Source organism: Apteryx rowi, unplaced genomic scaffold (assembly GCF_003343035.1).
Source record: "Apteryx rowi isolate R43461 unplaced genomic scaffold, aptRow1 scaffold_2, whole genome shotgun sequence".
Lineage (NCBI taxonomy): Eukaryota > Metazoa > Chordata > Aves > Apterygiformes > Apterygidae > Apteryx > Apteryx rowi.
The window spans coordinates 10,677,186-10,703,297 of NW_020448307.1; the positions used below are offsets into that span (position 1 = coordinate 10,677,186).

Here is a 26,112-nt window from a genome sequence, read left to right on the forward strand (position 1 = left end):
TCAGAGCTTTTCCTTGAAAGCGATGGGGCGGGGAGCAGGAGGGGGAGCAGGAGGCGAAAAGGCTCCAGCGAAGCACGGCCGCTTCATTCGGCGGCTCCCTGGGAACGCAGCTCTGCGGCACTTCTCGCTTGGGCCGCTTCTCTTCCACTCTCAGGCGTTCCCAAATGACAGCGGTTCAATCCGCGCGCGTGGGGACTCTGCCGGCGAGGAAGAGAGATGGGCAGAGGGAGCATCTCCAAACCGGCACCCACCAAATCTTTGGGATCCCTGGCTCTGAACGCGGGGCAAATTGGCAAAAGCACCRGTGTGAGCCGCGGTGGTGGCCCCCCCGTGCCGGCGGCCAGCGGCATCGCTCCCGCCGCTCAGTGCCGGCCGCTCGCTCCCTTCCCGCCGGCGTCTTGCAGGCAGCGAAGATCCCGAGCAGGTTACTTTGCTCCGGGAGCGCCTTATCTCAAGTCCTGCTCAAAAGAGGAAATGAGCCCATTTGCATTTTCCTCCTGACGCAGGGAGGAATGTTCCTCGTTACATTATACTGTAGTCTCAGGTTTGCCCCAGGCCTGCTTGTGGGCTAGAACAGCTCTGAAAACACCTGTATCCTTCCCATTTAAATGCACGCTTCAGACAAATCTTTTTGGAGGCTTTCAAAGGAGCTAGACTAATATTTTCCCATGCTCACACGTATTTTCTTTCTGAGGTTGCTGGAGACAGAAGTTAACCACTTGATTCCCACCTCTCCCCCTTGAGTGGATAATTCATTCACCTGTAAAAGCTTTCCTTTAGGTTAGACTTTGACTGAATGACTTTCTCYGCAGGAAAAAAAAAGCCCTTGCAAACGCACCATAGCTCAGGCATGTCATATACCTGAGTGAAAGATTCAAGGGGACATTTCTATTGGGAAAGACCTGGCACTTTCCATATTAGAAAAATCAAAATCCATTAAGCCATCCCTCTCCTATGGATTTATTCTCTGTGTTGAAAACATGCTGAAAATTTATTACAGTGAGGAAATCTTCCACTTGAAAAGTGGTCCCGGGCAGCTTCCCTTCGTGCGGGACTGTTCCCTGCTGCAAAAGTTGGAGCTATCCTTGGGACTGGATCCAAATTTTACTGAAGTCAAGGTGAGGATCCTCACATGAGTCTGTGTGCATCGGTCCCGAGCAGGCCAGAGGAGCAGCCTTTCTCTCTATGACTGATTGCAGGCACCAAAAAATCTGCGTGGCTGAGAGTAAAGGTGGTGGAAGCGCTGCAAAGGACCTGAGATCAGCGATGCCATTAATAAATGGTGCCCACGGGAAAAGCCAGGTGGTCTCCCCGCAGCGCTGGGAGGCGAGTGCCCCTGCGCCGACGGGTGCGCTGCCTCTCTCTGCACCTAGGAGACTCCCCGAGCTCGCCCGCAGCTCCGTTCCCCCCGACGCAAAACCGTGATGGTCAACCCGCTCCCTTGGACGTACGGCGAGGGCTCCTTGAGCAGCATCGCTCGAGCCCTGCACACAGTTGTGAATATTATTATTTACACTCGGACTTAATTGCACAGTGTGTGGACATGGTTGTGCACGTGCACATGTGGTTACCTTGGTGACAGCTTATTCCGATATGAAGGCTCCATAAGAAAGCACCATAGGGGATTGGCAGGAATAGGTCCAAGAGGCAAATTAGTTCCCATCAGTATCAGCTAGCGATAGTCTGATGCCAAGTTATATAACAGGGGGTGAAAAGTCAATGTTGCTTTCCCGTGTTTTTTTGGTAGAACACAAATGTCCCCAAGTCTTTCCTCTCCCACCATATTTTCAAGCATTTCCATTAAGGATATAGTGAGGATTTTTCCAATGTATTCAGTAATTTCCCACTCTCTCTCCTAAACGATGATTTCATGTGTAACTGGCAGGAGATGAAATTTCGACAGATTGAATCTCTCTCTCTCTCCTCTGCGCGCGCATACACACACATTCTTTCAGTCCCCAGATAGAAACTGTAATTCCCCTATATAAAAATGGGGGAAAAACATTTTTTTTCTCCTTTTCAAATGTATAACATAGTTGTGAAGGCTAATTATAAAATAATGTTTATACCTTGGAGACCAAGACAGGAGGTTACGAAAATGCTTTAAAAGTCCCAGTGCTGCAATAGAAGAATTTCATTAACTGAAACAAAGCAGAGCTGGTGAAAGTTTGAAAAACAAAGTATGCAAAACATTAAAAAAACAAAGCCAAATCTATTTACTGGTCTGGTACATATCAAACTTTCAAGGTTCATGGTGATTCTTTCACATTCCTGAGCGAAAAATGCAATTAAAAGGTTCATTTTTGTTCCTAAAATCTTGGCTTTGAACTGCACAATGGGTTTTTCCTTTCAAGCCCCGAGGACGTGCAGCGCTGACTGGTTCCCAAAGACATTTAGATTATCACATCCCACCCAGCACCTTGCGGGAGAARGCTCCGCATCTCTAACAGTAACTGCCCCAGGAGGTAATCCCCTAAGAGAGGCTCGGGGTGGACACACTGGGGAGCCGATCCTTTCCCCTGCATTTAACCAGTTTGCCCTGCGTGACTGTCCAACAGACCCGGCGACGAGGAGACGAACCCTGACAGATGTAGTCTTTATCACGGAGTAAAATAGGCTCACAGCAGTGTCCCGCCAACATGAATGTCACATTTTATGAATTGCCGTATTGCATGCTGCAGTGAGCACTGCCTGCCTGGGCTTCAGGCAGGCAGTAAGGACTCATCTTGCCCCACTTACAGCCTTAGCTCACCACCTGCATCCTCCAAAAGCAGAAATAAGAATAATTTGAAAGGTGCAGAAATAATACAAAAATAATATGAACAAGTATAAACCATCATGGTTTAGCTTGGCAACAAGTGTAACGCAGGGCTGAGAGGAGGGAGCACGGACCCCAGCCCACAGTAGCATGAGTCACGAAACAGAGAAGGGGGCTGCGTTCCTGCCCCCTACCCACGGCACCCAGCTGCTCCTGCACCTGGACTCAGTGTGGCACCGAGGACGGACGAGGACCCATCCGAGTCCTCAAGAGGAAGATGCCATTAGCGTCACCTCCAGCAGCCACAGAGGGCTGAAACGCTGTTCCAGTTCCACAAAATGAAGATTGACTGGAGGTGATCAGTTGTGCTGACTCAGCTCCGACAGTCACTGCTCCATCATGTGTGTAACATCCGTATGCAAGATCGAGCCACCAGGGAGGGTGACGGCAACGTTTGCCGGGAGGCCTGCTGGAAACCCACCCTATTCATCCATTGAAAGGGTTCTTCAGCGGGAAAAGYGATCATGCAAGTCGGTGTTTAACTCAGTCAAGCCAAAGCTCTAATGCAGTGTGAGCAGAGGCTAAATCAAGCAGGAAAGAGAGGTTTGTTAAGGCATTCATTTAAAGTAGGCAAGCATCATTGTGTTGTCAAATGAGGCAAAAATCTCAGCAGGGTGGAAGGCCTGCGTTTGTGTACATTTCCACACAAACAATTTGGATGTGTTATGGTCGAAGTGGAAATAATAGTCTGGGAAAGGCTTGAAAAATTAACAGCGGTTGTATACCTTAAAGCAAGAAAGACCGAACTCAGCCTGGGGTGTCCTGAGAACATGCTCTCCCCCCAGCAATGCAGGCCCAAGGCACAGCAATATTAATAGTTGCTTAATGGCAGGATCATTCACAGTAAGGGAGCACTGGGTTTGGGGGGTGCCTGACGCTACTATTCATTTTGAGAGGTCTGCAGGTAAACTTGGAGCTTTTCTGGGACTTCTTTGGCCTCTTAAATCACCCTTCCTACCTCAAAGAGAGGAAGCCCAATGGTTGGGGTCACTGGACTCCAAGTCCTGCCGTTTGTGGCAGAGAAGATTCGCGCTCAATGCCCCGCACTGCCATGGCCTTCCTCCTTGCCCACGAACCTCTCACTTCCCCATCTGCAGAACAGGAAAAACAGCACTTTCTTAACTCCCGGGGGAGCTATGAAGGTGAAAAGCACAGAAGCCCGCATGGCATTCAGAGGCTTTGCAGCTGCAGTATCACAGATAGTTACAGCATGGTACTATAAATGCAATGGTGTATGCACACACACACACACACACACACACACACACACACTTTTAAAAGTATTCAAAAGCATAAATCTAGTTTAAAATCTTGCCCTTGCCTTTAAGGTCTTTGACTACTGATTCCACCTAAAAATAAGTATTAGTAAAAGACATCAGATCCCAAGCCAAGCCAGTGTAAAAGTATTTAACTTCTTGCATATCAGAGAACTCATTTTTATTTTGGCTCACAAAGGACAGCCTTTTGACAAATATATCAGACTGCTTCCCCCTGCTAATCACAAGGGGCAGGTCGACCCATTAAAGGAGGAGGATGTACATCCATGTGACAAGTACAGWCATTTTATGAAACCCAACTAACAAAGCTTCAAAATCCCTAGCATAAAAGGGGCTCTGAATTTTTTGCTGATATATGAATGGGACAAAATTGCATTCTTAATTCTAAATATAGTTCCATTAATGTTGAAAGCTTTATGCAAAGAAAGCAGGTTGTATGGTTTCAAAGGCACATTATTTTTTATACTTTTCTCTGATAATTTGATAGGATTTAACAGAGCTTGCTGAATATTTATTTGACATTAAAATTTGTTTTCTTATGAGAAAATTCAAAATTTGCTCAGGAAAGATTTTTGCTGCATTTCAATTAGTCTTACAAACAAAGTTGAACACAGGCATTTTGCAAAGATCAAAGCCAAAATCTCAAGACAACAGAAGTTCAAACAAAACTTCCAGCACCTTTTGCTTTTAACACCTGAGGAAAACACTCTGGGGATAATAAAATATAAAGCAAATGGAAAAAATGTTGATAGTAACCAAACATTCCCGTTCTTTCTAGGAGAACTTTTTAATTCTTCAAGATTTTTAYACTTTTGTGAGATATTGCTTGAGCAACCATTTGGGTTCATTTGGATTTTATCAAGGCCACTCCACTTAACCCAAGTCTCARGAGTTTTGCCTTCTGTTCCTAAGGAGAGTACAGGGACCCTGGGAATGGCAGTACCCCAGTGTYGCGTATTCAGACACTTGATTAACAAAGAAGAGCAAAAATTGTTTAAATCGGAGCATCTTGTTTTGGGATCTGTGTCACACAAATGAGGAGAATTCCCTTTCTGAGCAGATGTGCTTTTCCTCCTTTTTAAGCAGCCTGYGTGACTTACTCCTGAGCTTACAATGGTTTTACATCCAGGTATCATTAATACYTCTGGAGTTACTCCTAATTATTTACCTCTACCTTCAACCAGCCCCCAAATGGCCTTTTCTGGATACATTTGCTTATTTGCTTTTGTATTCTTTCTCCTCTGCTACAAAATGGAAAAGCAAAGAGACATAAGGGAATTGTCCTTTGGAGAACATGGCTTGGGAGTTACAGCTCCTCGGAGGGCTTGCATTGGGGTTCGATAAAACTTGCTGTAGGCTYGCAGGCTACTGGAAACATTATTTACAGGCATGAAGAATGTGAGCAACAGAATCCACCAAGTGCAAGTCACTCCTACATTCCCCTCTTTTTACCTTAAAAAAAAAAAAAAAAGTGAGGGAGAAACAAGAAGGATGACAGAGGGAATAAAAACTAGTATAAAATACAAGATTGTGGAAGAAGAATCTCTTTCTNTGGAAGAAGAATCTCTTTCTGCTCCAGTTTAACAGTGTGTCATTCATTTGGGCTAAACTGGGAGCTCAGCGCCTACTGATTCAAGAGGGGAAGAATGTGAGCAACAGAATCCACCAAGTGCAAGTCACTCCTACATTCCCCTCTTTTTACCTTTAAAAAAAAAAAAAAAGTGAGGGAGAAACAAGAAGGATGACAGAGGGAATAAAAACTAGTATAAAATACAAGATTGTGGAAGAAGAATCTCTTTCTGCTCCAGTTTAACAGTGTGTCATTCATTTGGGCTAAACTGGGAGCTCAGCGCCTACTGATTCAAGAGGGGAAGAAAGCTCCTCTGGTGAGGAAAATGAGACATTCTCCTTGGAGATGTCTAGGGTTTCTTACGCAGGGAGCTGAGCAGAGTTTGTATCGCTCTGTGATAGGGGGGTCCCTGTTATAGCAACCTGCTCTGTAACTAACTTGCAGTCCCCCTGCTAATTAAAAGCTTTTCCTTCTGATCCACCCACTGAGCTGCTCCCAGGCTGGCAGGAGTGTGAGAGACGGCTGGATTTCGTTGCGGAGGAAGGACATTTACTGGGCTGGGCTTTGTCTGCTCAGTGGAATTGCAGTGAGAGAAGTCATCAGTGGAAGAGAGGGCGAGTGATTGACACCCGTCAGCGACAGGTTTGGCAAGCATTAGCATTCYCTTCGAGCTCCTGCACAGCGGGGACTGGGAAGCCGTGGAGCTTTCACTGCCCCTGAGATCCCAGGCTTGGGTCGCATGTCACATCCAATCCAGATTACAGCAAACCAGGGCTTGAAGACTGCCCCATAGTTGACTATTTGCTGATATTTCCTATTTAGTTTAAATCAACATGCTGATTGTATCAGCCATAAAGCTTTATGGAGGTTGGTTTATTCCCCCCTTCAAATGGACTGTTCTCTTCTCTGTCATAAAGTTAATTTTATAGTCTTTGTTCATTTTCCTAATCTGCAAATTACATCCTCCTGTACTCTGATTACTTACTATTGGAAAAACAGACCTTCTATATTTCCCCTCTGCTTCCAGTTTGAATATTCTTTGCATTATCTTGATGACCTTAATCTCTTTTTTTCCCCCCACTGGCCTTTCAAGGAAGTGGCAAACGCACCAGCAACACTAAGTGTGTCAGCCAGAAAAAACAATCTCAGCTCCTGCTCTGCGCTCAGTCCATCAGACTCCCCTCTCTTTCTTTTTCTTTCTTTTTTTCTTCCCCTTCTCCTGCAGCAAAGACTGTGGGAAGAAATGGAACTGTGGCAGGGAGGATTTGGAGTCATCGTAGAAATCCTTCATTTCCTACTGGGAAGGAAGACAATTTCATATATTGGGAAACAAGGTATTAATCAGCCAGAATCTGGCCATTGAACAATACKGCAACAAACAGGTCATTTTCTATTTAAAGACATGTTCATTTTGTGAGAAGTGTAGTCATGCAYGTGCTCATGAGCTCCTATTTAAAATGGCCACAAGCCAGTTGCAGCCCACACAAAGCTCTAGGAACAAGAGGTGTCTCGTGGGAATTCACCCCTGGATACCACTAAGTCCTGCTTGAACCTCAAAAATAAGGCACATGTTATAAATAAGGCAAAAATAAGGCTTCATGTTGCTCCTTGTCCTCATGCTACTTCTGCTCAGTGGAAGAGCATCCCTAAAAGAGATCCTGAGCTCCGAGTAGTTGTAAAACCATACTGGTGAGCTTGGAGAAGGAAGCGCTCAGGAGAGGGAACTGATAGCTGAGGAGTTGTTACACGATGAGGCAAAAAGGGTACGTGTGAGGGAATAAGAAATCTGCCAGGGAATGTGAGCACATAAGASTGGTTCATCCCCAGCCCCCAGTTTTTCCTCACTGTGGGATACTCTCTACCAGTGGTTTTCAACCTTGTTCTGACTGCAGATCCCTAAAAAATATTGCAGGACAGGGCTGCATGTAAGCTGACTAGCAGTAGACTTTTTTTCTCGATTTCTTTTTGCAGAAGCCTCTGAAAGTTCCCATGAACGCTGTGCGAGTCAACAGTTGAACATCACAGCACAATATCTATCTTCTCCACTGGACATAGCTACTCTTTATAGGCTACAAAGTGGGGAAAATGAGCCACGCGTCTTACTGTCAAAACGGTGCACCCTGATTACAGACCACTCTGCAGAGAGCATCCTTGAGCAACTCTTGCAAAGCTCCGAATATCGTAAGAGACATTTTCCTTTTACGGAGACACTTGCATCCTCTTGGCTGGCAGTACTGGGGCAGTAAGCGTGATGCCTAACCACAGCATCCGGCCAGAGGGACCCCCCCAGCACAGGATGGCTCAGCCCTGCGCAACCCCCGAGCTGAGCAGGCCTCATCAGCCTGGCAAGAAGCCCTGGACAGTGTGCTTTACCCTCCCGGAGGATGTAAGGGCCAGAAAACCAACTCCCTATTCAATGAGAATTCTTCTCTGCTTCCCCACTGCCTACTTCTTCCCTCCTCCAGCTCCTGCTGCAGCTTCGCTCTTCTCCCTCCAGCTGYGTTTCCCGCGCTGCGCTTGCGGCCGCCTCCGCTCCTCGGTGCTCGGCGCTTCGCTGTCCTCTCCCCCACCAGGCTCCCTTCCTCTGCTCCCCAGTCAGAGTAGTCCCTCTCCCTCTTCTTTCCTCTAATCCCCTTTGCTCTTTCTCCCCTCACCTCTCCTCCCTCCCCTCTCTTTTGCCGACCTTCCCTTTCCCCTGGGCTTCTTTGCATTTTAGATCCTTCTCCTCGGTAGTCCTCTCTCCCTGCCTTTCCCTCTCTTCCTWCTTACTCTCCGCTGTCTCTCTTTCCTTCCCGCTCCCTTCCCTCTTTGTCGGTGTAATACAGTGGGAGCTGCCGCTCACAGCCCTAATTTGCGATGCAGACGGTGGGACTGCTCATGTGGCCCTCGCTCGCAAGCAGCAGCTCCAGCCGGAAAAATAAGACACCAATTAATTCTAGCGGCCAACTTTCTGCTTAAAAACCTTGCATTATTTCATRTTAGAGACCGGCAGTCTCTGTCTGACTGCAAACTGCCCAGTGCCAGGGATGTATTTTTAGAGGGACCTAAGGAAGGAAGGATTTTTGGGTTCCCCCCCACACCACCCGGCAGTAAACACAGAGATACGGTGATTGTTTCGTTTCAAATGCATGTGCAAATTCTCCAGGGCGCAGCTCTAGACCAGAGCAGGAATGGGTCTTTATTTGTAAGCTGTTAGTCTTGGCAAGTCTGCAAAATGTTCCCCCCCAAATGTATTTTACACTCATAATTACTGCATGGTGGGTTTATATCAAATCCCTATAACTTTAGATGTGTGACACAATCTATTAAAACCTATACATAATTCACAGGCACACTTGAGGAGGAGTGGGGGGAGGCCTGCGAGGAATATGAAAAGGGGTTGGGGGTTATTGTTGTTATTATTATTTTGTGGAAATGCGGAGGCTCCGGGGGCTGGGGCAGGCGGCAGCCCCGGTGGCCGGCCGGGCTTTCCTGGGGTGCCAGCGCCATCTAGCAGGGCAAAGCCTCCTCCAAAACTTCCCCAAAGAAGCAGGGAGGGAGCGAGAGCTTCCCCACAAAGCTCCCTCACACCCAACGGGCTGATTTTGACCTCGCTGCCCTCGCTCTCCCGAACCGGGGCCCAGAAAGGCTGCGCGCRGGCTGGAAATGCAACCCCGCTCGCCCCGCGGCCCTGCCGCCACGAGCCCTCGCCCACGGCTCGCTCAACCYGTGAACGCTCCGGTGTTTCCTGAGAGCCGGTTTTCCAATGGCCGGTTCTGCTCCGGCATCCGCAGCCGGCACGCGCCAGCTCGGCACGACCGCTGCGTGAACGCTCGTAGCAGGGACAGATTTCACATTTGATTCTCTTTTTTGCTTCCCGAGCAGTTACAGGCACAGAGGAACCACCAGATTGATCAGACCTGTGGGGCCATCTGGTTGAGGAACTGCTTGTAACAAATGCCCAGCACACGCTGCAGAGGAGGGAAGGGCAAGAAATGTCAAAGTAGGCACTTATTAAAAAAAAAAAAAAGCCTTTGCACAACATTTTGCTCCACTGCCATCATCCAGAAGAGGAGCTGTGCCCTCTACGAGGATAAGGCAAAGAAGTGACTTTCAAATCATTTCAAACACCTGAGCCATCCCCACTGAAGACAGCAAGGTGTTTGCTTGTTGAGTCAGTGGGTGTTGGATTGGGTCTGGTGTGAATTCATCTGAGTACTTCATAATCTTTTTGCAGACAAATATTGAACAGGGTGATTGAGGGGAGAGGGGGGAATTCATGGAAAGCAAGCTCAGGTCTCCCTAGGCTGCAGAGCTGGGTAAGCTTTGAGAAGAACCACAAAAACTTTGTTAGCTATTTCAAATACTGAGTTGCCATTTCGAAAAGACTTGCCTTAGAGATTAGAGCCACATTTTAAAAAAAGACATGAAACAATTGTGCAGGCAGTGACTTCCCTTTCACACTCTGGCCCTGCTTTCTGGCACTCGTGCCACGACGGAAGGCAGCACCTGAAGGCTTCWGAGATCCAGGTTTGCTGCAGGATCCCGTGTAGTTTGGGGAAGGTGCCACAGGCCCAGAGCCACCAATGTAATTAGGTCCCAGTCACCTCATTGGGGTTGGGCGAGGTAAACACCTGAGAGCCTTAGAGACTGGGGCTCMTGTCTGTAGGAACATCTCCTTTACTCACCATGCACTAATGCCTTTACACTAATGACTGGGAGATACTTAAGCATTGCAATGACAGAGCYATGTAAGTGCCTTTGACAGATGTGTACGTTTGCCCACTGCTTTTCTTGCCTTTTGACTACAAGGTCTTAACATAGTAGAACAGCAAGTTAAACCAGCCTGACCTCCCATGCTTCAGGAGGCATTTATCAGGGATGCTGTTTCCACGCTGGGTACTACCAGAGACAGTTCAATTTAACATATTTTCTTGGACCATTCCTCACCCTAAATGAAGGACACTGATGCAAATACTGGGGCAAAGCTGAGGTGGCTAGCAACCATTCCAGGTGCCATTAACACAATACCGATGTGGGAGTGATGGGTTAGCCACCTTGTGACTGCATATCTGCTCTGCCTGACTCCACTATAAAGCAAGTCATCTACCTAGCATACTTCACAGCCTGAAGAGATGAACAGGACATTTCATCATTTCTTGCCACATGAGAAAGGTGCCCTGTCTCTTGTACTTCACTGGAGGCAGCCGAAGGCCATGCTAGGCCTTGTGTGCACACAATGAATTGCCACGGATAGAAAGACCTTTCCAAAGTCCATCCTGACCCTTGGAAACTAAAGATCTTGTAGCAGACAGAAAATTCACATTTGCTCCCTCCTTCTTGAAGAGCCCTGGTCTGCAGGACAAAGTCCTCTGCTGAGAGAGTGTCCCTGAAGCTCTTACCATCAGCTTCAGAAATAAAACATGCTCACAGTTTCCTTCCTGAGATGCCTGCTGACCTCTTCTCTCAAGTAACATAAAACTTTCACACTTCAACTTCTCTGGGTTTCTTAAAGTAACACTTGGAAACACAAACCAGTCAACACCTCCGGGAGCCAGGGCACTTGGCTGAGGCATTACATTGTTGTCATTAAGCCAGAGCTCAACAACAGGAGCCAGATGACCAAGCAACAGAGATGCAGGACTTATGCAGATAAGAGCTTCTTGCTAGGCAATACAACCCACACGTCTAGTGGCACTGACCACCACTGTTTCCCCCAGGCATCTTCCTGGTCATTGCCGCTGGGCGTTTCGCCTCTTCCGTGCCTCTGATTCCTCTGCAACCTTTTGCCTGTCCTGCTTATCTGCCTGTCCCTCCCCTCAGGCTTCCACTCGTGAAGCCCAGGGGTGCTCCAGTAACACCGCTGGCAGACCTGAATGTGCCTCATGGTATTTACTTTGCTTTCAAAGACATTGCTGAGCATAGATAATATAACTGGAGAAAATCTTGGAAACTGAGTGCCCTCAGCTTKCTAGCAGGAGAAATTAGACTGAGCTCAGGCTTAGTTACGTTGTGATCAAAGTGCCTTTGCCATAGCTAGACCTGTTACAAAAGATTATTTTGCAGCGTGGAAATTGGCATCCACATATAATTCTGGGGGAAATGAGAGTGAAAATATCAGTTGCGCTGGATTTCTGCAAGCCATCATTTCCTGGGATACTTCACATGCCACGTCAATAGTGCTTAAATGGACAATAGAGCCATGCGCTCAGTGGAGGAGGCACATCCTCATCATTGCATATTGCACAGAGAACGCTCCTCCGTGAGGGGAGGCCAATGATGCTCCAGCTCGCCGGGGCTGGTGTGATGTTTTGAGGATTGCACTCCACAATGCCAGATGGGACAACTGGCATCTGTACATATACACACACATACATCTGTGCACACAAGGGACTGAATATTAATTCCCATATAAGTATTGCATCACCAGACTTGGTTTTGCTTTTTCTGTTGTCCCACGAAGTCTGAACCCTAGCTCAAATCCCCGAACGGTAGCCCTCACCAGCACTTCCTACTACAGTGAAAGTGCAGTTTTGTTCTGAAAAGGTGCTCCAGAAATGGTATTACTGGGTTCCGCATTTACTGTATCTTAGTGATTTTCCAGAAAATTGTCTTAGTTTGCACACAAAGGATGGCCTTTTTAGTTGCAAATAAACCTGAGATCTGAAAGTCACATTGGGTTCTTTCCATCACCACCAGGAATAAAGATTCTACAACTGCAGCTTTGTTAATTGTTCTGTCAATTACAGCAAATTAATTTGCTCATATTTATTTATAACTATCAAAACTGCACTCAGAGCTATGCAATACACCAGTAAAGACAGCCTTTGCTCTGGGAACTTCACAGTTTTATTTTGCTGTGTTCAAGAGCTAGTCTATCTGCCTAGTCTCTGCTGAACCTGCAAGGAAGGCAAAGGAGGTCAGGGCCTAATTCAGCATCCACAGGACTGGCATTAATGAGTTTTGGATCTGGCCTCTAAGAGATTGCGCTCTGATTAGGGAAACACAGCACATTTTTAAGATAGTTTTAGTTTTTCACAAAGACATTTTTTGCTGCAGTCCCATCTTTTTAAACAGGCAGAAAACAGAACTGAAAATTAGAAAACAACCTCCCTTAGCCAAATGAACTTCTTCCTTTTACTATAATTATGTAAGCACTGCTGGGTGAAGTCAGGTGAACAGTATATAAACACAGTTAATATAATAATGACACGTGTGATTGTGTGCAATGTGGCAGGCAATTGTACACTAAACAGGAACATTAGTGGTCACTGCACATGATAACTCACTGTGACACCTCTTATTTTCCTGTATAGAAAGAAAAGAAAACAGAATAATACACTTCCCCACGGCTCCCTGTGTTTTTCAGATAGCTTGTCATTAAAGAACTGTAATTTTCTATTCTGTTCTCAACAGACGGTTCTTTTGCATAAAATATTCTCCTGCTCTCTGCCCCTTACTCCCTAGAGCCTGGCTCCCAAAAGACGTTAGTCCCCTTTAGAACAACGTCGGTAGGAACACGGCGCTCCAATTCACCTAAAATTCAGGGATATCAAGTCTGACAGCTTCACTAGCTGACTCCTGGTCTAAAAYGCCCTCTGCTTTTCCGATGCCCAAGAACTAAACTGTTCATTGACAAATTCTGCTTGTTTGCATGATAGGAAACAATCAGCATCTGTCAAATAAAATATCAGTACAGAACTCTTTCTACCATATGCGTATGTGTATAAACATACCAGATATAAAATGTATAAAGCCTCACAGATAAGCATTTTACCATGTATAACTATCGCATAATACTAAAGAAATGATACATCTACTTATAGTGAAGAACAGCTTCATAGAAAACATATAGTCTTTTCTTTACAGAGTGGTTGAAATATTTTGCACACACATTGAAATATTTGCAAAATACTCTTAATAAAACCAATCACCTTTTTTTCCCTAAAACAAAATTTGTCATTAAGAACTGTTAACCTCATTAACATAGACCATTTTCCTTGTCATTCCCTGTGTCTGTTTCTGCTGATACTGTTATAAAAGATTTGATCCGAATTATGTTTCAAATTATTTTAAAATTTGTATTCAAAATCCTATATTTTTCTCCTGGAAAGTTCCATAAAAAAGAAAAAAGAAACTTGAAAAAGGATTCTGGAAAAGGAATGGGTTTTTTTTTTGAATATGTTGCAGAAAAATATTTTTTAAAGAATTGGAGTATAAAAAAATTATAAGTCCAGTACTGGTAAACAGACAAAATACATCATTTTATACCATTTTCTTAAGATGATTTCTTTAGTTTTGACCAGCTCTCTGCATTTCTCTATCTGGGGAAGGCATGATTTGTTAGAACTTTTCAGATCAGCTGTCATTTCACATAATATTGCTTTTTACAATAGCAAGGCTTAGCTAGATTATTGCTGCTGAGAAAACACAAACACATTCATACAATATATGTGTTTATTTTAGTGCACATTGTAGGTGTGCACATAGAAGAACATTCCCCGGGAAATGCACTCATAATATATAACTATATATAAAGTACTATATATAAAGTAATGCTTACTCATAGATAATTGTACATAGGAATGAGAGAGGCAAAAACCTTCATCTCTGTGCAATTTTGTTAGTGAAGGCTTTGCAAATGAAAGTTCAATATAGCCACCCTGACTGAAGCACAGCGCACATCTGAACTGCACAATTCTTATCTCAGTGGTGGCTCTTGCAAGGAAGATATGAAAGTCTCATTCTTTCATAAGAGGGCTGCGTGGAATTGAGGATTGTATGGTTCTGGGGAGACTTACTGTATAATATCAGAAATTGCTAAACATTTGAAGACAGAAATGTCTTTCTCCTTTGAGTATTGCATCCTAAGTGCCAGCCAGAAATGATTTATACATGCTCATCCTTATTATGGACTACACATAATAAGGGCATGATAGAAATCATATCTGCATAGATTCAGGCAGTTCCAAGAGATCTGCTGCCAGTTTTGTTTGACAAGACACTCAATCAAGCAAAAAGGTTCAAAATATTTCAGGAGGAACCTTCTGCATTTTTAAGACCCAATATTTGTATCCACATAACAGAAACCCTAAATGAGAGTAACATTAGTATATATTCAACCCTAAGTTGTATTTTGTAAAGAGGAAAATACTTTGAGCTTGGCTGCCAGCGTTTTAAAATAAACATTTTATTCATTTCATCATTTTAATAAGATCCAATACATTCCTGTTACTTTTTTTCTTCCTTGGAAGAATGCAAAATGGGATAATGTGCTGGAAAAAAGGATCTCAGAACATATTTTATATATTATCTTATTAATTGGGCTAAGGGTGTTGCATTATTCTTTTTAATGCCTCTACAGCTCTCTACAAATCTTACCTGATCTTTGAAATGCAGGTCATTTTCCAAAGAAACAGAGGCATAAAGGAGAGCTCATAAGCAAATTTTATGCAGAGAGAATTTACAGTGATAGGAATTCACATTCCTTAGAGTGCATCAGATTTTCCATGGAATATTCCACTGCTCCCAGCAAGGCCCCRTTCTTCCAAACTTGAGCAATCCCACTACAGTCAATAAAATTACTCGCATGAATAAAGATTTACAGGCCTAGCTTCTGACGGACAAAATAGGAGGGCAGTTCTTGCCCTAAAAAAGACACAAGTATCTCAGCCTGAGGGACCTGGCTTTACTATTTCTCCTGGAGTTAAACCTCTCCCCTGCCTCCTCCCTGCACATTGAAAATCTGCGGAAACAAAAATTGTTAAGCTGCTATTATAAAACCTCTTTTTCTAAGGCAATGCTGCGCAGTGCAAAATATGTCATGTGCAGGCCGAGAGGCTGCGCCATCGTGAAGCACTGAAAAGTAAAACATTCACTCTACCAGCACTTACTGCACTGACAGTTTGATAAAATGGTTCAAGGCATAATGTTCAAACAGAGGAAGAAAAAAATTAAAAATGTAATAATAAAGTTAAATGTAACTGTTTTAAAGTATAATTCTTTGGAGAGCTCAGTTTTATGTTGGGCCGGCATTTGAAGTAGCACTAGTCATTATTAACGGGAAGCACAGATAGAGGAGATTTAAATCACTAAAGTAATAAAATCTGAACGAGGGCTAGCACCTTGAAAGGCTCTTGGAGAGAAGATTGCATACAAATGCAATTAAAACGATGCTTATAAAATACTAAGATGTTAATTGGGTTTAGTCCCAGAAGCCCCAGCAGTACAGTATGTCAGAAGTTAGCTGGTTTGAAGTTTAAAAAGAGTGGTTTAATTTGTACACCTTGTCCTAATTACGAAGCTTTCTGCAGCCTGTGTATCGGCATGGTTTATTGTAGCTTAGAGCTTTGTAAAACAAACACACACCAGTTAATTGGGTTATTGCAATGGAAAATTGGGCTGCAGAACTGAAACCTTCCTTGCTAGTGTTTTTTTACAGCTTGTAATGAACGCTCCAGCAATGTCAGGATAGACTGATTTGTAAGGTGTGCAGTTTACAACTTGGTTATACCGCTGCTCCGAAAAATAGGTGATACAGTGAAAACAAAGACTAGCGCGATATAATGTTGCTGAGCTGGTGAGTTGAAGCCCCAGCTGGCTTATTTATATCTTTCGGTCCCCCCAAATACTCCACCAGGTCTGAACTCTACATTCCCACATTCGAGAAGGGACCATAATAAGGCAGTGAGAGAATACCGCAGTTGTTCGAGGAGCCAGTGGAGTCTGGGAGCACCTGCTGGGGGTCCTGTGAGGTCGTGTGTTTTTCCTCATAATCAGTAAATAAATATTTAGAATAAGAACAGAGTAATACAAAGAAAGTAGCAGAATGGGAGACATTAGTGTTCAAGTGCTGCTCAGGACACTCTCCTTGGAGTTCATTTGTGCTGTTTAGCTGAATCTCATTTCTTCTTATCAAGGAACACTTTGCAAAAGAAAATTTACTCTCTCCCCTCCTGTCCTGCTTCAGTCCAAACTTCACAGAGCTGGAGGTCTCAGAGCAGGCTCTAGCAAAATCTTTATCCAGATCATGAAACCTCCGATATACGGTTTGCCATTATTTACCGTGAAGCAGGCCATGAGCCTGGCTCCCCTCACACTCATGCTGTAGCAAATCAAAAGTAACTTTACGGAGGATGAATTCATCCTAATGGAAAGCAGATACCAGGAGAGGAGACTGAGGCCCCTTGCAATCAGCTCAACACTGAGCACGGTCTGCCAGTCGGGGCCAAGTCCAAAGAAACAGCCTGGAAACCTTATGATGCCTCGTGTGCTGTGGACAGTGGTGTGACAAGTTGACATAACTCTGATTTAGGTCCTCATTGCAGGGACTTCCCTGCAGCAAAGGAAATTTCCCCTCTGTCTCTCCAGGGTAGCGTACTTTGGGACTTTGGGACATGGTTGTACTGAAAACCAGCGAGCTGCTCAGGCTGATGTAAGTGTGGACCTGCCCCGCTGCAGCAGGGACACTGAATTCAGGTCAGATCTTCGTCTATTCGGAGAAGCGTGGGAGTGTGCACGCCTGGAGGAAGCTGTCGATACATTGAGAAAGAGGAAGTTCTAGTTTCCTGCACATTTCCCAGAAGAGTGAGTGCTTCCTGAAGCCCGCAGCCCATCACTGGGTTGAGGGCAGGTGAACACAACAGCAAGCCTTGCCCAAAGTCTCCAGATAAAATGAATGAATGGTGCAGCTGGGACCTAAAGACAYTGTACATTGATGTATAAGTTAGGGCATAACAGAGATAATATAATTTGTGACTAGTCCTACGGTCAGTGAACTACGGGCAGAGGAAGGAACGCACATTTGCACACCAGTATCCCATTTGTATGTATTATTTAGGTGATTATGGGCACAGTTGGCCAGTTAGGCACATAACAGACCACTTTAATGACCTTTCAGGTAACAGATACATTGCTGAGAGTAAGAATGACCATGCAATCAGAAATGTTAACTTTTTGCAGTCAGGATGGCATGACTAGCATCAATAAGTCATATACAATGGGTCTAACCTTCCGCAGTTCTGACATATATCAGATGACTTAGAAATGTGTAATGGTAAGTACCTATGTGGATGAAGCTCTTACTACATATAGCAAATTGATACCGTTTATCATCCCCACTGATGATATTTGATGGGAAATGCATAAGAAAACCAAYGTGATCAGTGGTAATTTCAGATTTTCAGGTCATCCTTACCCACCTTCCCAGTAAACAACCTGTCCACACAGCTAGATATCACTTCACTATAAAGGTTTACAGAACCCTGCATTTTCCAGTCACAAGTTGTTGCCACACCAATTGCTGCATTTACATGCTAGTTAAGATACATCAGGGCATAATCTCACCTCATTGAGGAGGGGATTTACATACATAGTTCCCATTAGCATTTACAGGCAATATGCATATAACTCACAGCCCAACACAGAATGAAAATATAATTATCATAACCATTGCCACATTGCATGAGGCTTGGGCCATTCTGAGGCATAGGTCTAATTAGCTCTAAGCTGCAGAAGATTTGAGTATAGTAGTTTCTTTCTGACTTACTGCTCAGTGCTTGGTCTGAATATTCAAATGTATTGTTTCTTTTTAAAATAACTCCTTCATAGCTCACTCTGTCATGTCAAAACTCCCCTATCTTAGTGACTTTTTGCAACGGTCCCTGCAGGCACATTCAGCAACATTTTAAGCCTGTTCTGTTGATCTCTCTGTTCTTGCTTCATTGTTTATAAATGCAAAAAAATAATACTGCACTAGCAACACTTTTATTTTTTATTCACCAGGTTTTGCTAGCAGTGAAGTTATGTAACACTAAAAGGAGAATTACACGCACTATTTCCAGATGCTCAGAAAAAATGCTTTTTGTGTGTGCTGAATCTACTTTAAAAGTTTACGATATTTGCAACAATGGTAATTCAAGTTCTTATCACATATCTCTGCCAGCTTCCATTGTGCACAATTGTTAATCCATGTGTTTTGTTCCTTGATTCCTCTCACACTTCAGGCACTCTCCTAAGTTAGGAACAGTCATTCCAGGCTTTCTGTGTAGACAAAGAAGAGAGAGATCCACCCCCAGGAGATTATTAAGATTTTAGGTGGATTGAATGAAGCTCAAGAGGCTCTTATTTCTCTTCATTGAGATGAGAAATTTATCCCACCTAAGCTTAGGGACCTAGCTGATGTTCCTAGAGGCCCCTTTATGGAGTATAGATTTTAGGATACTAGATCTATAACAGTCCTGAGGTAAAAGGCCATGTCTGTGGGAGCACATATCACAAATAATTCCTTTAAGGGATTTCTGAGAGGCAAGTGCCTGTAAACTATTTTTTTATACCAGGCTAAGTCTCAAGGTCCTTCTTTAGTTTCTGTGCAGGCAAATTCTCCTCTACAGGATGAGGGGTTTGTCTGGATACATGATGAATAATGAGCAAGATCTTCAAGGTTTGGGCCTTCCTCTACAAAGAGCCACCATGTGATTCCCTGTATTCACTAGCTTAGCTCAAGTGGGCTACACATTATGTAGAGTGTTCCCAATGACACTTGAACTCTGAGTGCATCTCCATCCTCAAACATATTTGCTGGCTCAACAGCCTGCAAACAAGCTTAAAACCTTGGGTTTGGTGTGGGGGATCTTTGCTACTCCTAAGGGTGCATCTTCACATTATAGCTGAGTTGGTCAAAAGGAAAGTGCCTGCTAGAACAGAGGTCCCCCTCGCCACATGCCTCTGCCTCTACCCTCCATGACGGATCTAGTCATCATATGGTTATTGGGCAACTTGGTCCATTCCTTGACCTGCAAAATAAATTAATAGTTTTCTGCTGGGTCAGCCACTTGAATCGACTCATCCCACAGCCATACAATTTCCAATTCTTATGCAAAAGGAAATTTTTGCATAGGGCATTAGTAAGTCATCTTCTTGGGTGCAGCTCTTCATCAGAGCTGTTAGCTGCAACATGAAAACTCACCCATGAATTGCCAGGTCTGAGCAGAAGGAAGGAGGGAGGTGATAAGGGAAGATGACCTGCATATACATACAGTATTAACCATCACAGTAATTGAGGGTTTCATGGGAGACACAAGTGGATGAAGAAATATAAAATTAATGGAATTCTATCAAGAATTAATTAGGAGTTACAGAGTGGATGTTTATTCTATCCCACTGTTAAAGCATTCAAAAAGTCCATAGTGTGGTATTTGAGAAGCTTGGAGCAAAACACCAAGCAATGCATGACTTGTTTACCATTTTGCACTACTTTTTGACATCCAAGTCCAAGTACTATTGAATTTTACTTCTACTTCCATGTGAAGTTCTTGGCCATGAATTCTCCTCTTAGGGAACTGCAACAGCATGAGGAGAAGTGGTACAGTTACTTTCCCTTTCTTTATAACTACCCCTGGGAGGCTGCAGGATTTGGAGAAATGGGTTCCAGTTAAGAGAGTGGGAAATGATCAAAAACACTATTTTAAGCATGTCATTATCTACGCATGGAATGTGATTATTTTACTAAAAAACACAAGCCCCAAACACCAGCTATTTCTGTGGAACCCAAGAAAATGAAAGATACCCTGCAAACTCTTCCTAAACGCAGCCATCCAAGGCCCAGCCAGGTCACTACCTACAGCTTCACCTGCCAGCAGCCCAGCTGAATGCCAGTCCCCTATGTCGAGGAAGAGTGTAGGAAATTCCCTCTCATTCACAGCATCTCTGATGGTGAAGGGCCAAAGACTGAAAAAACAGAGTTGACCGATGGTATTTTTTTTCATTCATCAGTGTGGTGCAAGGTATTTTGCTTCATCTATCTCCACTTTTTGAGACCTAAATTTCCTTCAGTTTTTGGAGGCAGCCATCCAAAAAGGCACATCAAATCTGAATTTAAAATAAATCAATTCCTGGAAGTTTCATCCCTTGGATATTCAGTCATTCCAGGAAAAGCAGAGAACTTGAAACAAAAATAATCTATTTTTTCACAAAACTTTCTGTTTTCACCAAAAGTTGATAGTTGGAGGGAATGTGATGGGGAGGGCTGAACTGGAAATTTTCAACTAGCCATTCCGTGAGCTGCCCCCTTCTCATATACACACTGAGGACTGGGAACTGAAACCATCCATCAAGTTATTAGACTGCCTTTCTGCTGAGTTTCCCTTCCAAAAAAGGGTAACACTGACGACCCTCCAACGCGGCTCCTCTCTGTTTGAACATCACCCTCAGGCCCGGTGTCCAAAATGGAAAAGACATGCTCCTAGAGCCAGGACCTATCTTGAGAGAGACAGGAAACACATCGGCATTTCYCTTTTCGTCATGGTAGTGTAGGCAGACTCCATTGTATTAGCAATGTAACCAGCTAGACCTAACTCATAGAAAAATCGCTTTACTGTGGCACCAGGGCCGCTTCATTCGACATTTGACTCCTTCAGAAACGCGTTGCTAGCCTCCTTTGTTCCACTTGCTGTTCTGGAAGCAGGAGATAAGTGACACACTCCAACTTGCTGAGGGCTTTGGGAAAGTCATCTTGCTGGGGGAACTGTAGGAGAAGTCTCCCTGGGAATAGTGGCTCATATTTAACCTCCCCTACATCATGTCAGTATGAGTCTGGAGAGAACAGGTCTTTCATTTTTCTTCCTCAGTAAGTTACCATATGTACCTCATCCCCCACTTAAGCTAAGAGATTGATGGCTAAATTGCTTAACCCTGGTGTTTTTAATTAATTAGGTCTACTTCATAGAAGGTTTAATACAGTAGTTTAATTTAGGCTTTGCTCAGTGCATGATATAAAATCCAGATTTATTACTATTTTTTATCAATTTTTATTTTTATATGACTCAGTCACTCATATAAAAAGACTACTGTATGTTATAGACTTTAAAAAGTGATTCCCTGTAGGTATTGTAAAATACAGGGTCTATTATATGACAGTAGTGTGTTTATTGCTAAGTTTTGGTGCATTGTTCAGGAATCCATTGAAAGATGGCATATAGAAAAGACACTTTATTCTGTAAAATAGTAAGGTAAAATAGGTGTTCTTTTTAAATATCACCCTACAGTGCCTTTACATAATACCGAAGTGTATGGGATACCCACTGCCTTAAGAAACACAATAGCAAAATTACTTTGAATCTTTAAAGAAAAAGCCACAACATTTTGTTGATAGTTCTTTCATAAAAGACCTGCAGAGCTGTAATCTGGTGAAATCCACTGCTACTCTTGGTTAATGACCAATTTGTTAGTTAACAGATGTTGTTATTAACATGAGAGGTACCTGGTTTATAACAGTAATACTTAATCATGGTGTGGGGTGGCAGAATCATTTATAAGAGCCAATGCAATGGCACAGTGGCAACAGTAAGTGCTGCCATGTGGGAGCATAAGGTGAAGGGGTCAGATATCTATTCTGGTGCATGCATTTGTGCTCTGTTTTGGGGGATTCTGGTTGCATTGTGCAAAATTCCAACAAAAAGTGACTTTAGAAGAACTGCAAGCAAATGCTGCATGGAGCCCATTTAAGTCAGGAAATCAAGCATATTCTTCTGGTTTGAATCAGGTATATTCTATTGTGTAAATCTGGTCACATGTACTTATAAAGCATAAAAGATCTTGAGGTACTGAGATGACCCAGGAAGGGAGGTCACACCTGCAATAGACCTCAACAACAGATAAATTGATAGGTCCACATTTCTATAATGTGCTACTGCCAGACACTTTCAGAAAGTTTTAGGGTGTTTCTCTTTCATGGAGCACTCAGCTTCCAGAGCCTCATTTTCAGATGGCTGCTTTTTGTTGAGAGTCACACTTCTTCAGCTATGTCTATGGTGTAAAGGGAAGGGCCTGGTCAAGGAGTTTGTCGACCTTAGAGCCTGCATAACCCACACTGCCAGCTGTGGCCCAGGTTTAACTCCCAGTATTTCAGCAATTAAAGGTATTTCAAGGTAAGCATCCAAAATCATTATCCTCAAATTTTGGCCTAAAGAGCCCAGACAGTTGACTTCTCAAAGAAGTCACACCAGGATATTGCTCTACCATATCTTCCCAGAGCACTAAAGAAATAAAAGGGCACTTGTGTCTCAAATGAAACATTTTTTTTCTTACTAGGCAAACAGAGGAAAAGGTAGGTGGATGAAGATGCTAAGGAACTCTCATAGTGCCCTTTCTGCCCAGCTGTAATCATGCCTAGTCGAAGCATGGTAACATGAAGTTTCTCAGGGCATGCCCCAAGCAAAACCAAGAAAAAGAAAATAGCAAAACAAACAAGCACCTTCAAAACATTAGCCTGATTCCAAGCAGAGATTTAGATCCAGAAAGTCTGAGGTTTTTCAGGCTAAGTTTAAGCCCTTCAAGGTGCATACAAACTCCAAAACACAAGTAGTGACCAAACCTCATAACACAATAATGCCTTGACATTGTGCCTGTAAGCCCAGATATAAAATACTATCTAGGAAAACCCTAAGAAAGGGAGTTGGAGCACTTTATGTCACCAGATTTAACATGATGAAAGCAGCAAATGCTCAGGAAGGAAAATTCAAACCCTCTTGCTGCCCTTTACTTCCAGTTCACCAGTCATTTCTTCCTTCCTGTAAGTATTAGCTGTCTGACCTGAGCAGACCTTCAACCAGATAAAACTTCGTCCTGCAGTCAGTCCTCTCAGCCACTATACAGGCCCTACTAAAAGAAATGGCAGCTTGATGCAGGTCATCAATACGCTGAAGACATTAGAGCCCTTGCATCATCATTAGCACACCTTAGAGCACTTCATCAGCAGCTGCACAAGGGACAAGGAGGAACTGCAAAAGAGCAACTGCTCAGTACCACCTTCCTGGATGTCTCAGAAAGAAAAGGACATAGCTGCCCAGTGATTCAGTTCTTCCGGCTAAGGACATGAAAGAGCTCCAGATCTTCAGGTTAACAGCCCAAGAGCATCTTCTCTGTAATGCAAGAGCAGTGGGGACAGAAGATGTCAAGGTACCCACCAGCTATTGGGTCTAGAGTTTCATGGAGCCCTCAGCAACTCTCCCTCTCAAAGGAAGATCTGAAACAGATCTGAGAGAAAAAGGTCAATGAAAAGCTAGACCTAAAATGCAAACTTTCTCATGGTTTGCAGCCACTCAGAGCTGAACCTCCTGCCAAGCTGTCAGAAAATAAAATATATGTATATATTCTGAATACTAAGAATGGGCCTATATACTCATCCCATGCCTCACAGGTTTTGTTTCCTACTCTTTCTTAGGTAGGATCAACTCAAGGCAGGAGTTCATAGTACTTCTTATGCAAATGCCTGCAGGGCAGTGGACAATAAAGGCACAATCAATAATATGTAGGTTGAAAAAAAGGTCTATTAGAAGAAGAAATAAAAACATAGGTTAAAAGGTAAGCTTGCAGCTTAGATTCAAATAACTGTATTGACTCAGCTTTACAGATCCCCAGCCCAAAATGAATTCCACATGATAACTAAGCAGTTGCCTTCCAAAGGTGTTAAGCCTATTTGTATTTTGTTTGTTTTGGAATGGCCAATAAAACAGCTTTAGATTATGTCAAACAGTGCTTAGGCCCATACAGAGGGAGACAGCTGCTCAGATAAATACTCAACCCCCAAACCATGTTCTGTTTTATAAGTCATCAAAAGCTCTTTGAAAAACCACTCGATATGTGCTAGAAGCTAATGCAACTTCCTCACGCCTGCCAGACCACTCTGGGCAACTCAGAAGTCAGAAGTAGGCAGCAAGCTTGCTCACCAGGTAGAGCTTGTGATAATTGTTTCTTTTCTCCAAAAAAAAGCTATAGAGCCATGTCATATCTTTCTGAATAGTAGTCTCCATATTACATTGCAGTCCCTAAGATCAGATGCTGCCAGTACTTCTTGGATCATAAAAGTGATAGTCATGAGCATGTACAAGGGCTAAGTGGACAACTTAATCTGCCTGAAGGCACTTCCAGTCATTTTACTTAAGGGGGTTGCTATTGCCAAGCAAGTCCCTCACATAATGCCTTCTCTACATACTTGTTCTTTTCTTTGTTGCTCCCTTTGACCTGTAATTAAAACCCCCTCAGACTTGAAGTGTATCTTTAGTCTTTTGTTTTCAGACAAACATATCTACTGTACTTTCAGTTTAATAGAAAAAAATCATTATGTAGGCCCTGAAGAGAGAATCATTCTGGTGCTACTGTATTTTTAATTTGTGCAACGGGAGCTGGGCCCAGTGCTTACCCCTATGATGCTGATGGCAGTTAGGAGTAATGCCATAAAAGCAAAGGAAATCAACGGAGCTGAGTGAGGAAGGTGCTCTGTGGTCTCACACTCAGCCCCAGTGACCATACGCAAAACCAAGTAGTTGAGAAGCTGCTACCCACTCTACATGCCAAGCAAAACACCGTAGATGCTTTAGGGCATAACAGCACTCACTTGTCAAATCCAGAGGCCTGGTTTCAAACCAGTCACTAGCAGAAACAGTAACTCCAAGGGACTTGTCCTAGTCCCCTGTCTATCTTTGCTATGCATTGGAAAAAGGGAGGTAGGGAAGGAGCAGATTGCTGAATGGGTGTTACGTTTCAGGCAGTCAGACAGGGCTGAGCAAGAGTAACATAACAGCTGTAGCAATATTCTCCTGGGCACAGAAGAAGGAAAAGTTGCCCAGAGATGTCTGTGAAGAAATATCTATGGGTGGGCTTCTTGCAAATGCTTGATTCCAACATCAGCCTGAGTCCTTCATGGGAAGGCAAAGCCAAGATTTTGGGCATAACATACACAATTTTCATTCTAGATTGCTCCACGTTGCAGGTTAGGAGAGATGGTTGGTTAATGGAACTTTGTACAGATTCATGTCTCTGCCTTCCCTTCAGGGGGCTTGAACAAATGTTTCAAACAAGCCAGAAGAAGCAAAGAGGGAAAAATAAAAGGAAGAGACCAGTTCATCCTTTGTCCAAGTGGTCTCTGTGCTACGCCCTATCCAAAGTGCGGATCAGAACTGGTAGGATTCCTCAGAGTAACTGAAAACCAACATGGTTACTTCTTTCTGAAATGTTGATGAGCAGTAGAAACTTTCAGAGAAGGTGAAAATTAAGGCAGATTGTTTGATGGCAATAATGGTTTCTTCAATGCGACATGATCATTTGCTTTTTATAAAGAGGAGAGAAAGAAGGGATAACATGGCCAACACCAATCAAACCATTTACAATGGCCGAAAGCGATGGAGCTGAGGCCTTCAAGTACTACAAAGAAGCCAAGTAGGGTAAGGAGAAAGATGACAAGAAGTTGGATACAAGTGCAAAATTATTTCCTTTCCATTCAACATAATAATAGACCTACAGCTGACCTTGAAACTTCCAAAAGGTGCCCTTGTATTGAGGCCTGGAAACAGTAGAAACAGCAGAGGGCTTCTGATCTCTAGGAACTTCACTCACTCACTGAACTTTTGAGCTGTCATTTCCAATAAACTTGGCTGCAGATGAACCAGAACTTTTTTTTTAAAGGAAAACTA

At 43.6% G+C, this 26,112-nt stretch overlaps 1 long non-coding RNA gene across 3 annotated transcripts in view; it reads right to left on the reverse strand.

Moving 5' to 3' along the window:
• Positions 1–381: 381 nt before the first annotated feature.
• The window catches only part of LOC112964724, a 108,401-nt gene continuing 82,670 nt past the window's right edge, over positions 382–26,112 (reverse strand). The window contains exon 4 of one of the 3 annotated variants that reach the window (XR_003253055.1): positions 382–458. This is a non-coding gene — a long non-coding RNA (uncharacterized LOC112964724). Of the gene's footprint in view, positions 459–1,171; positions 3,910–18,121; positions 18,686–26,112 lie in introns of those variants that run through there. The other 2 variants (XR_003253051.1, XR_003253054.1) reach the window with 2 other exon arrangements.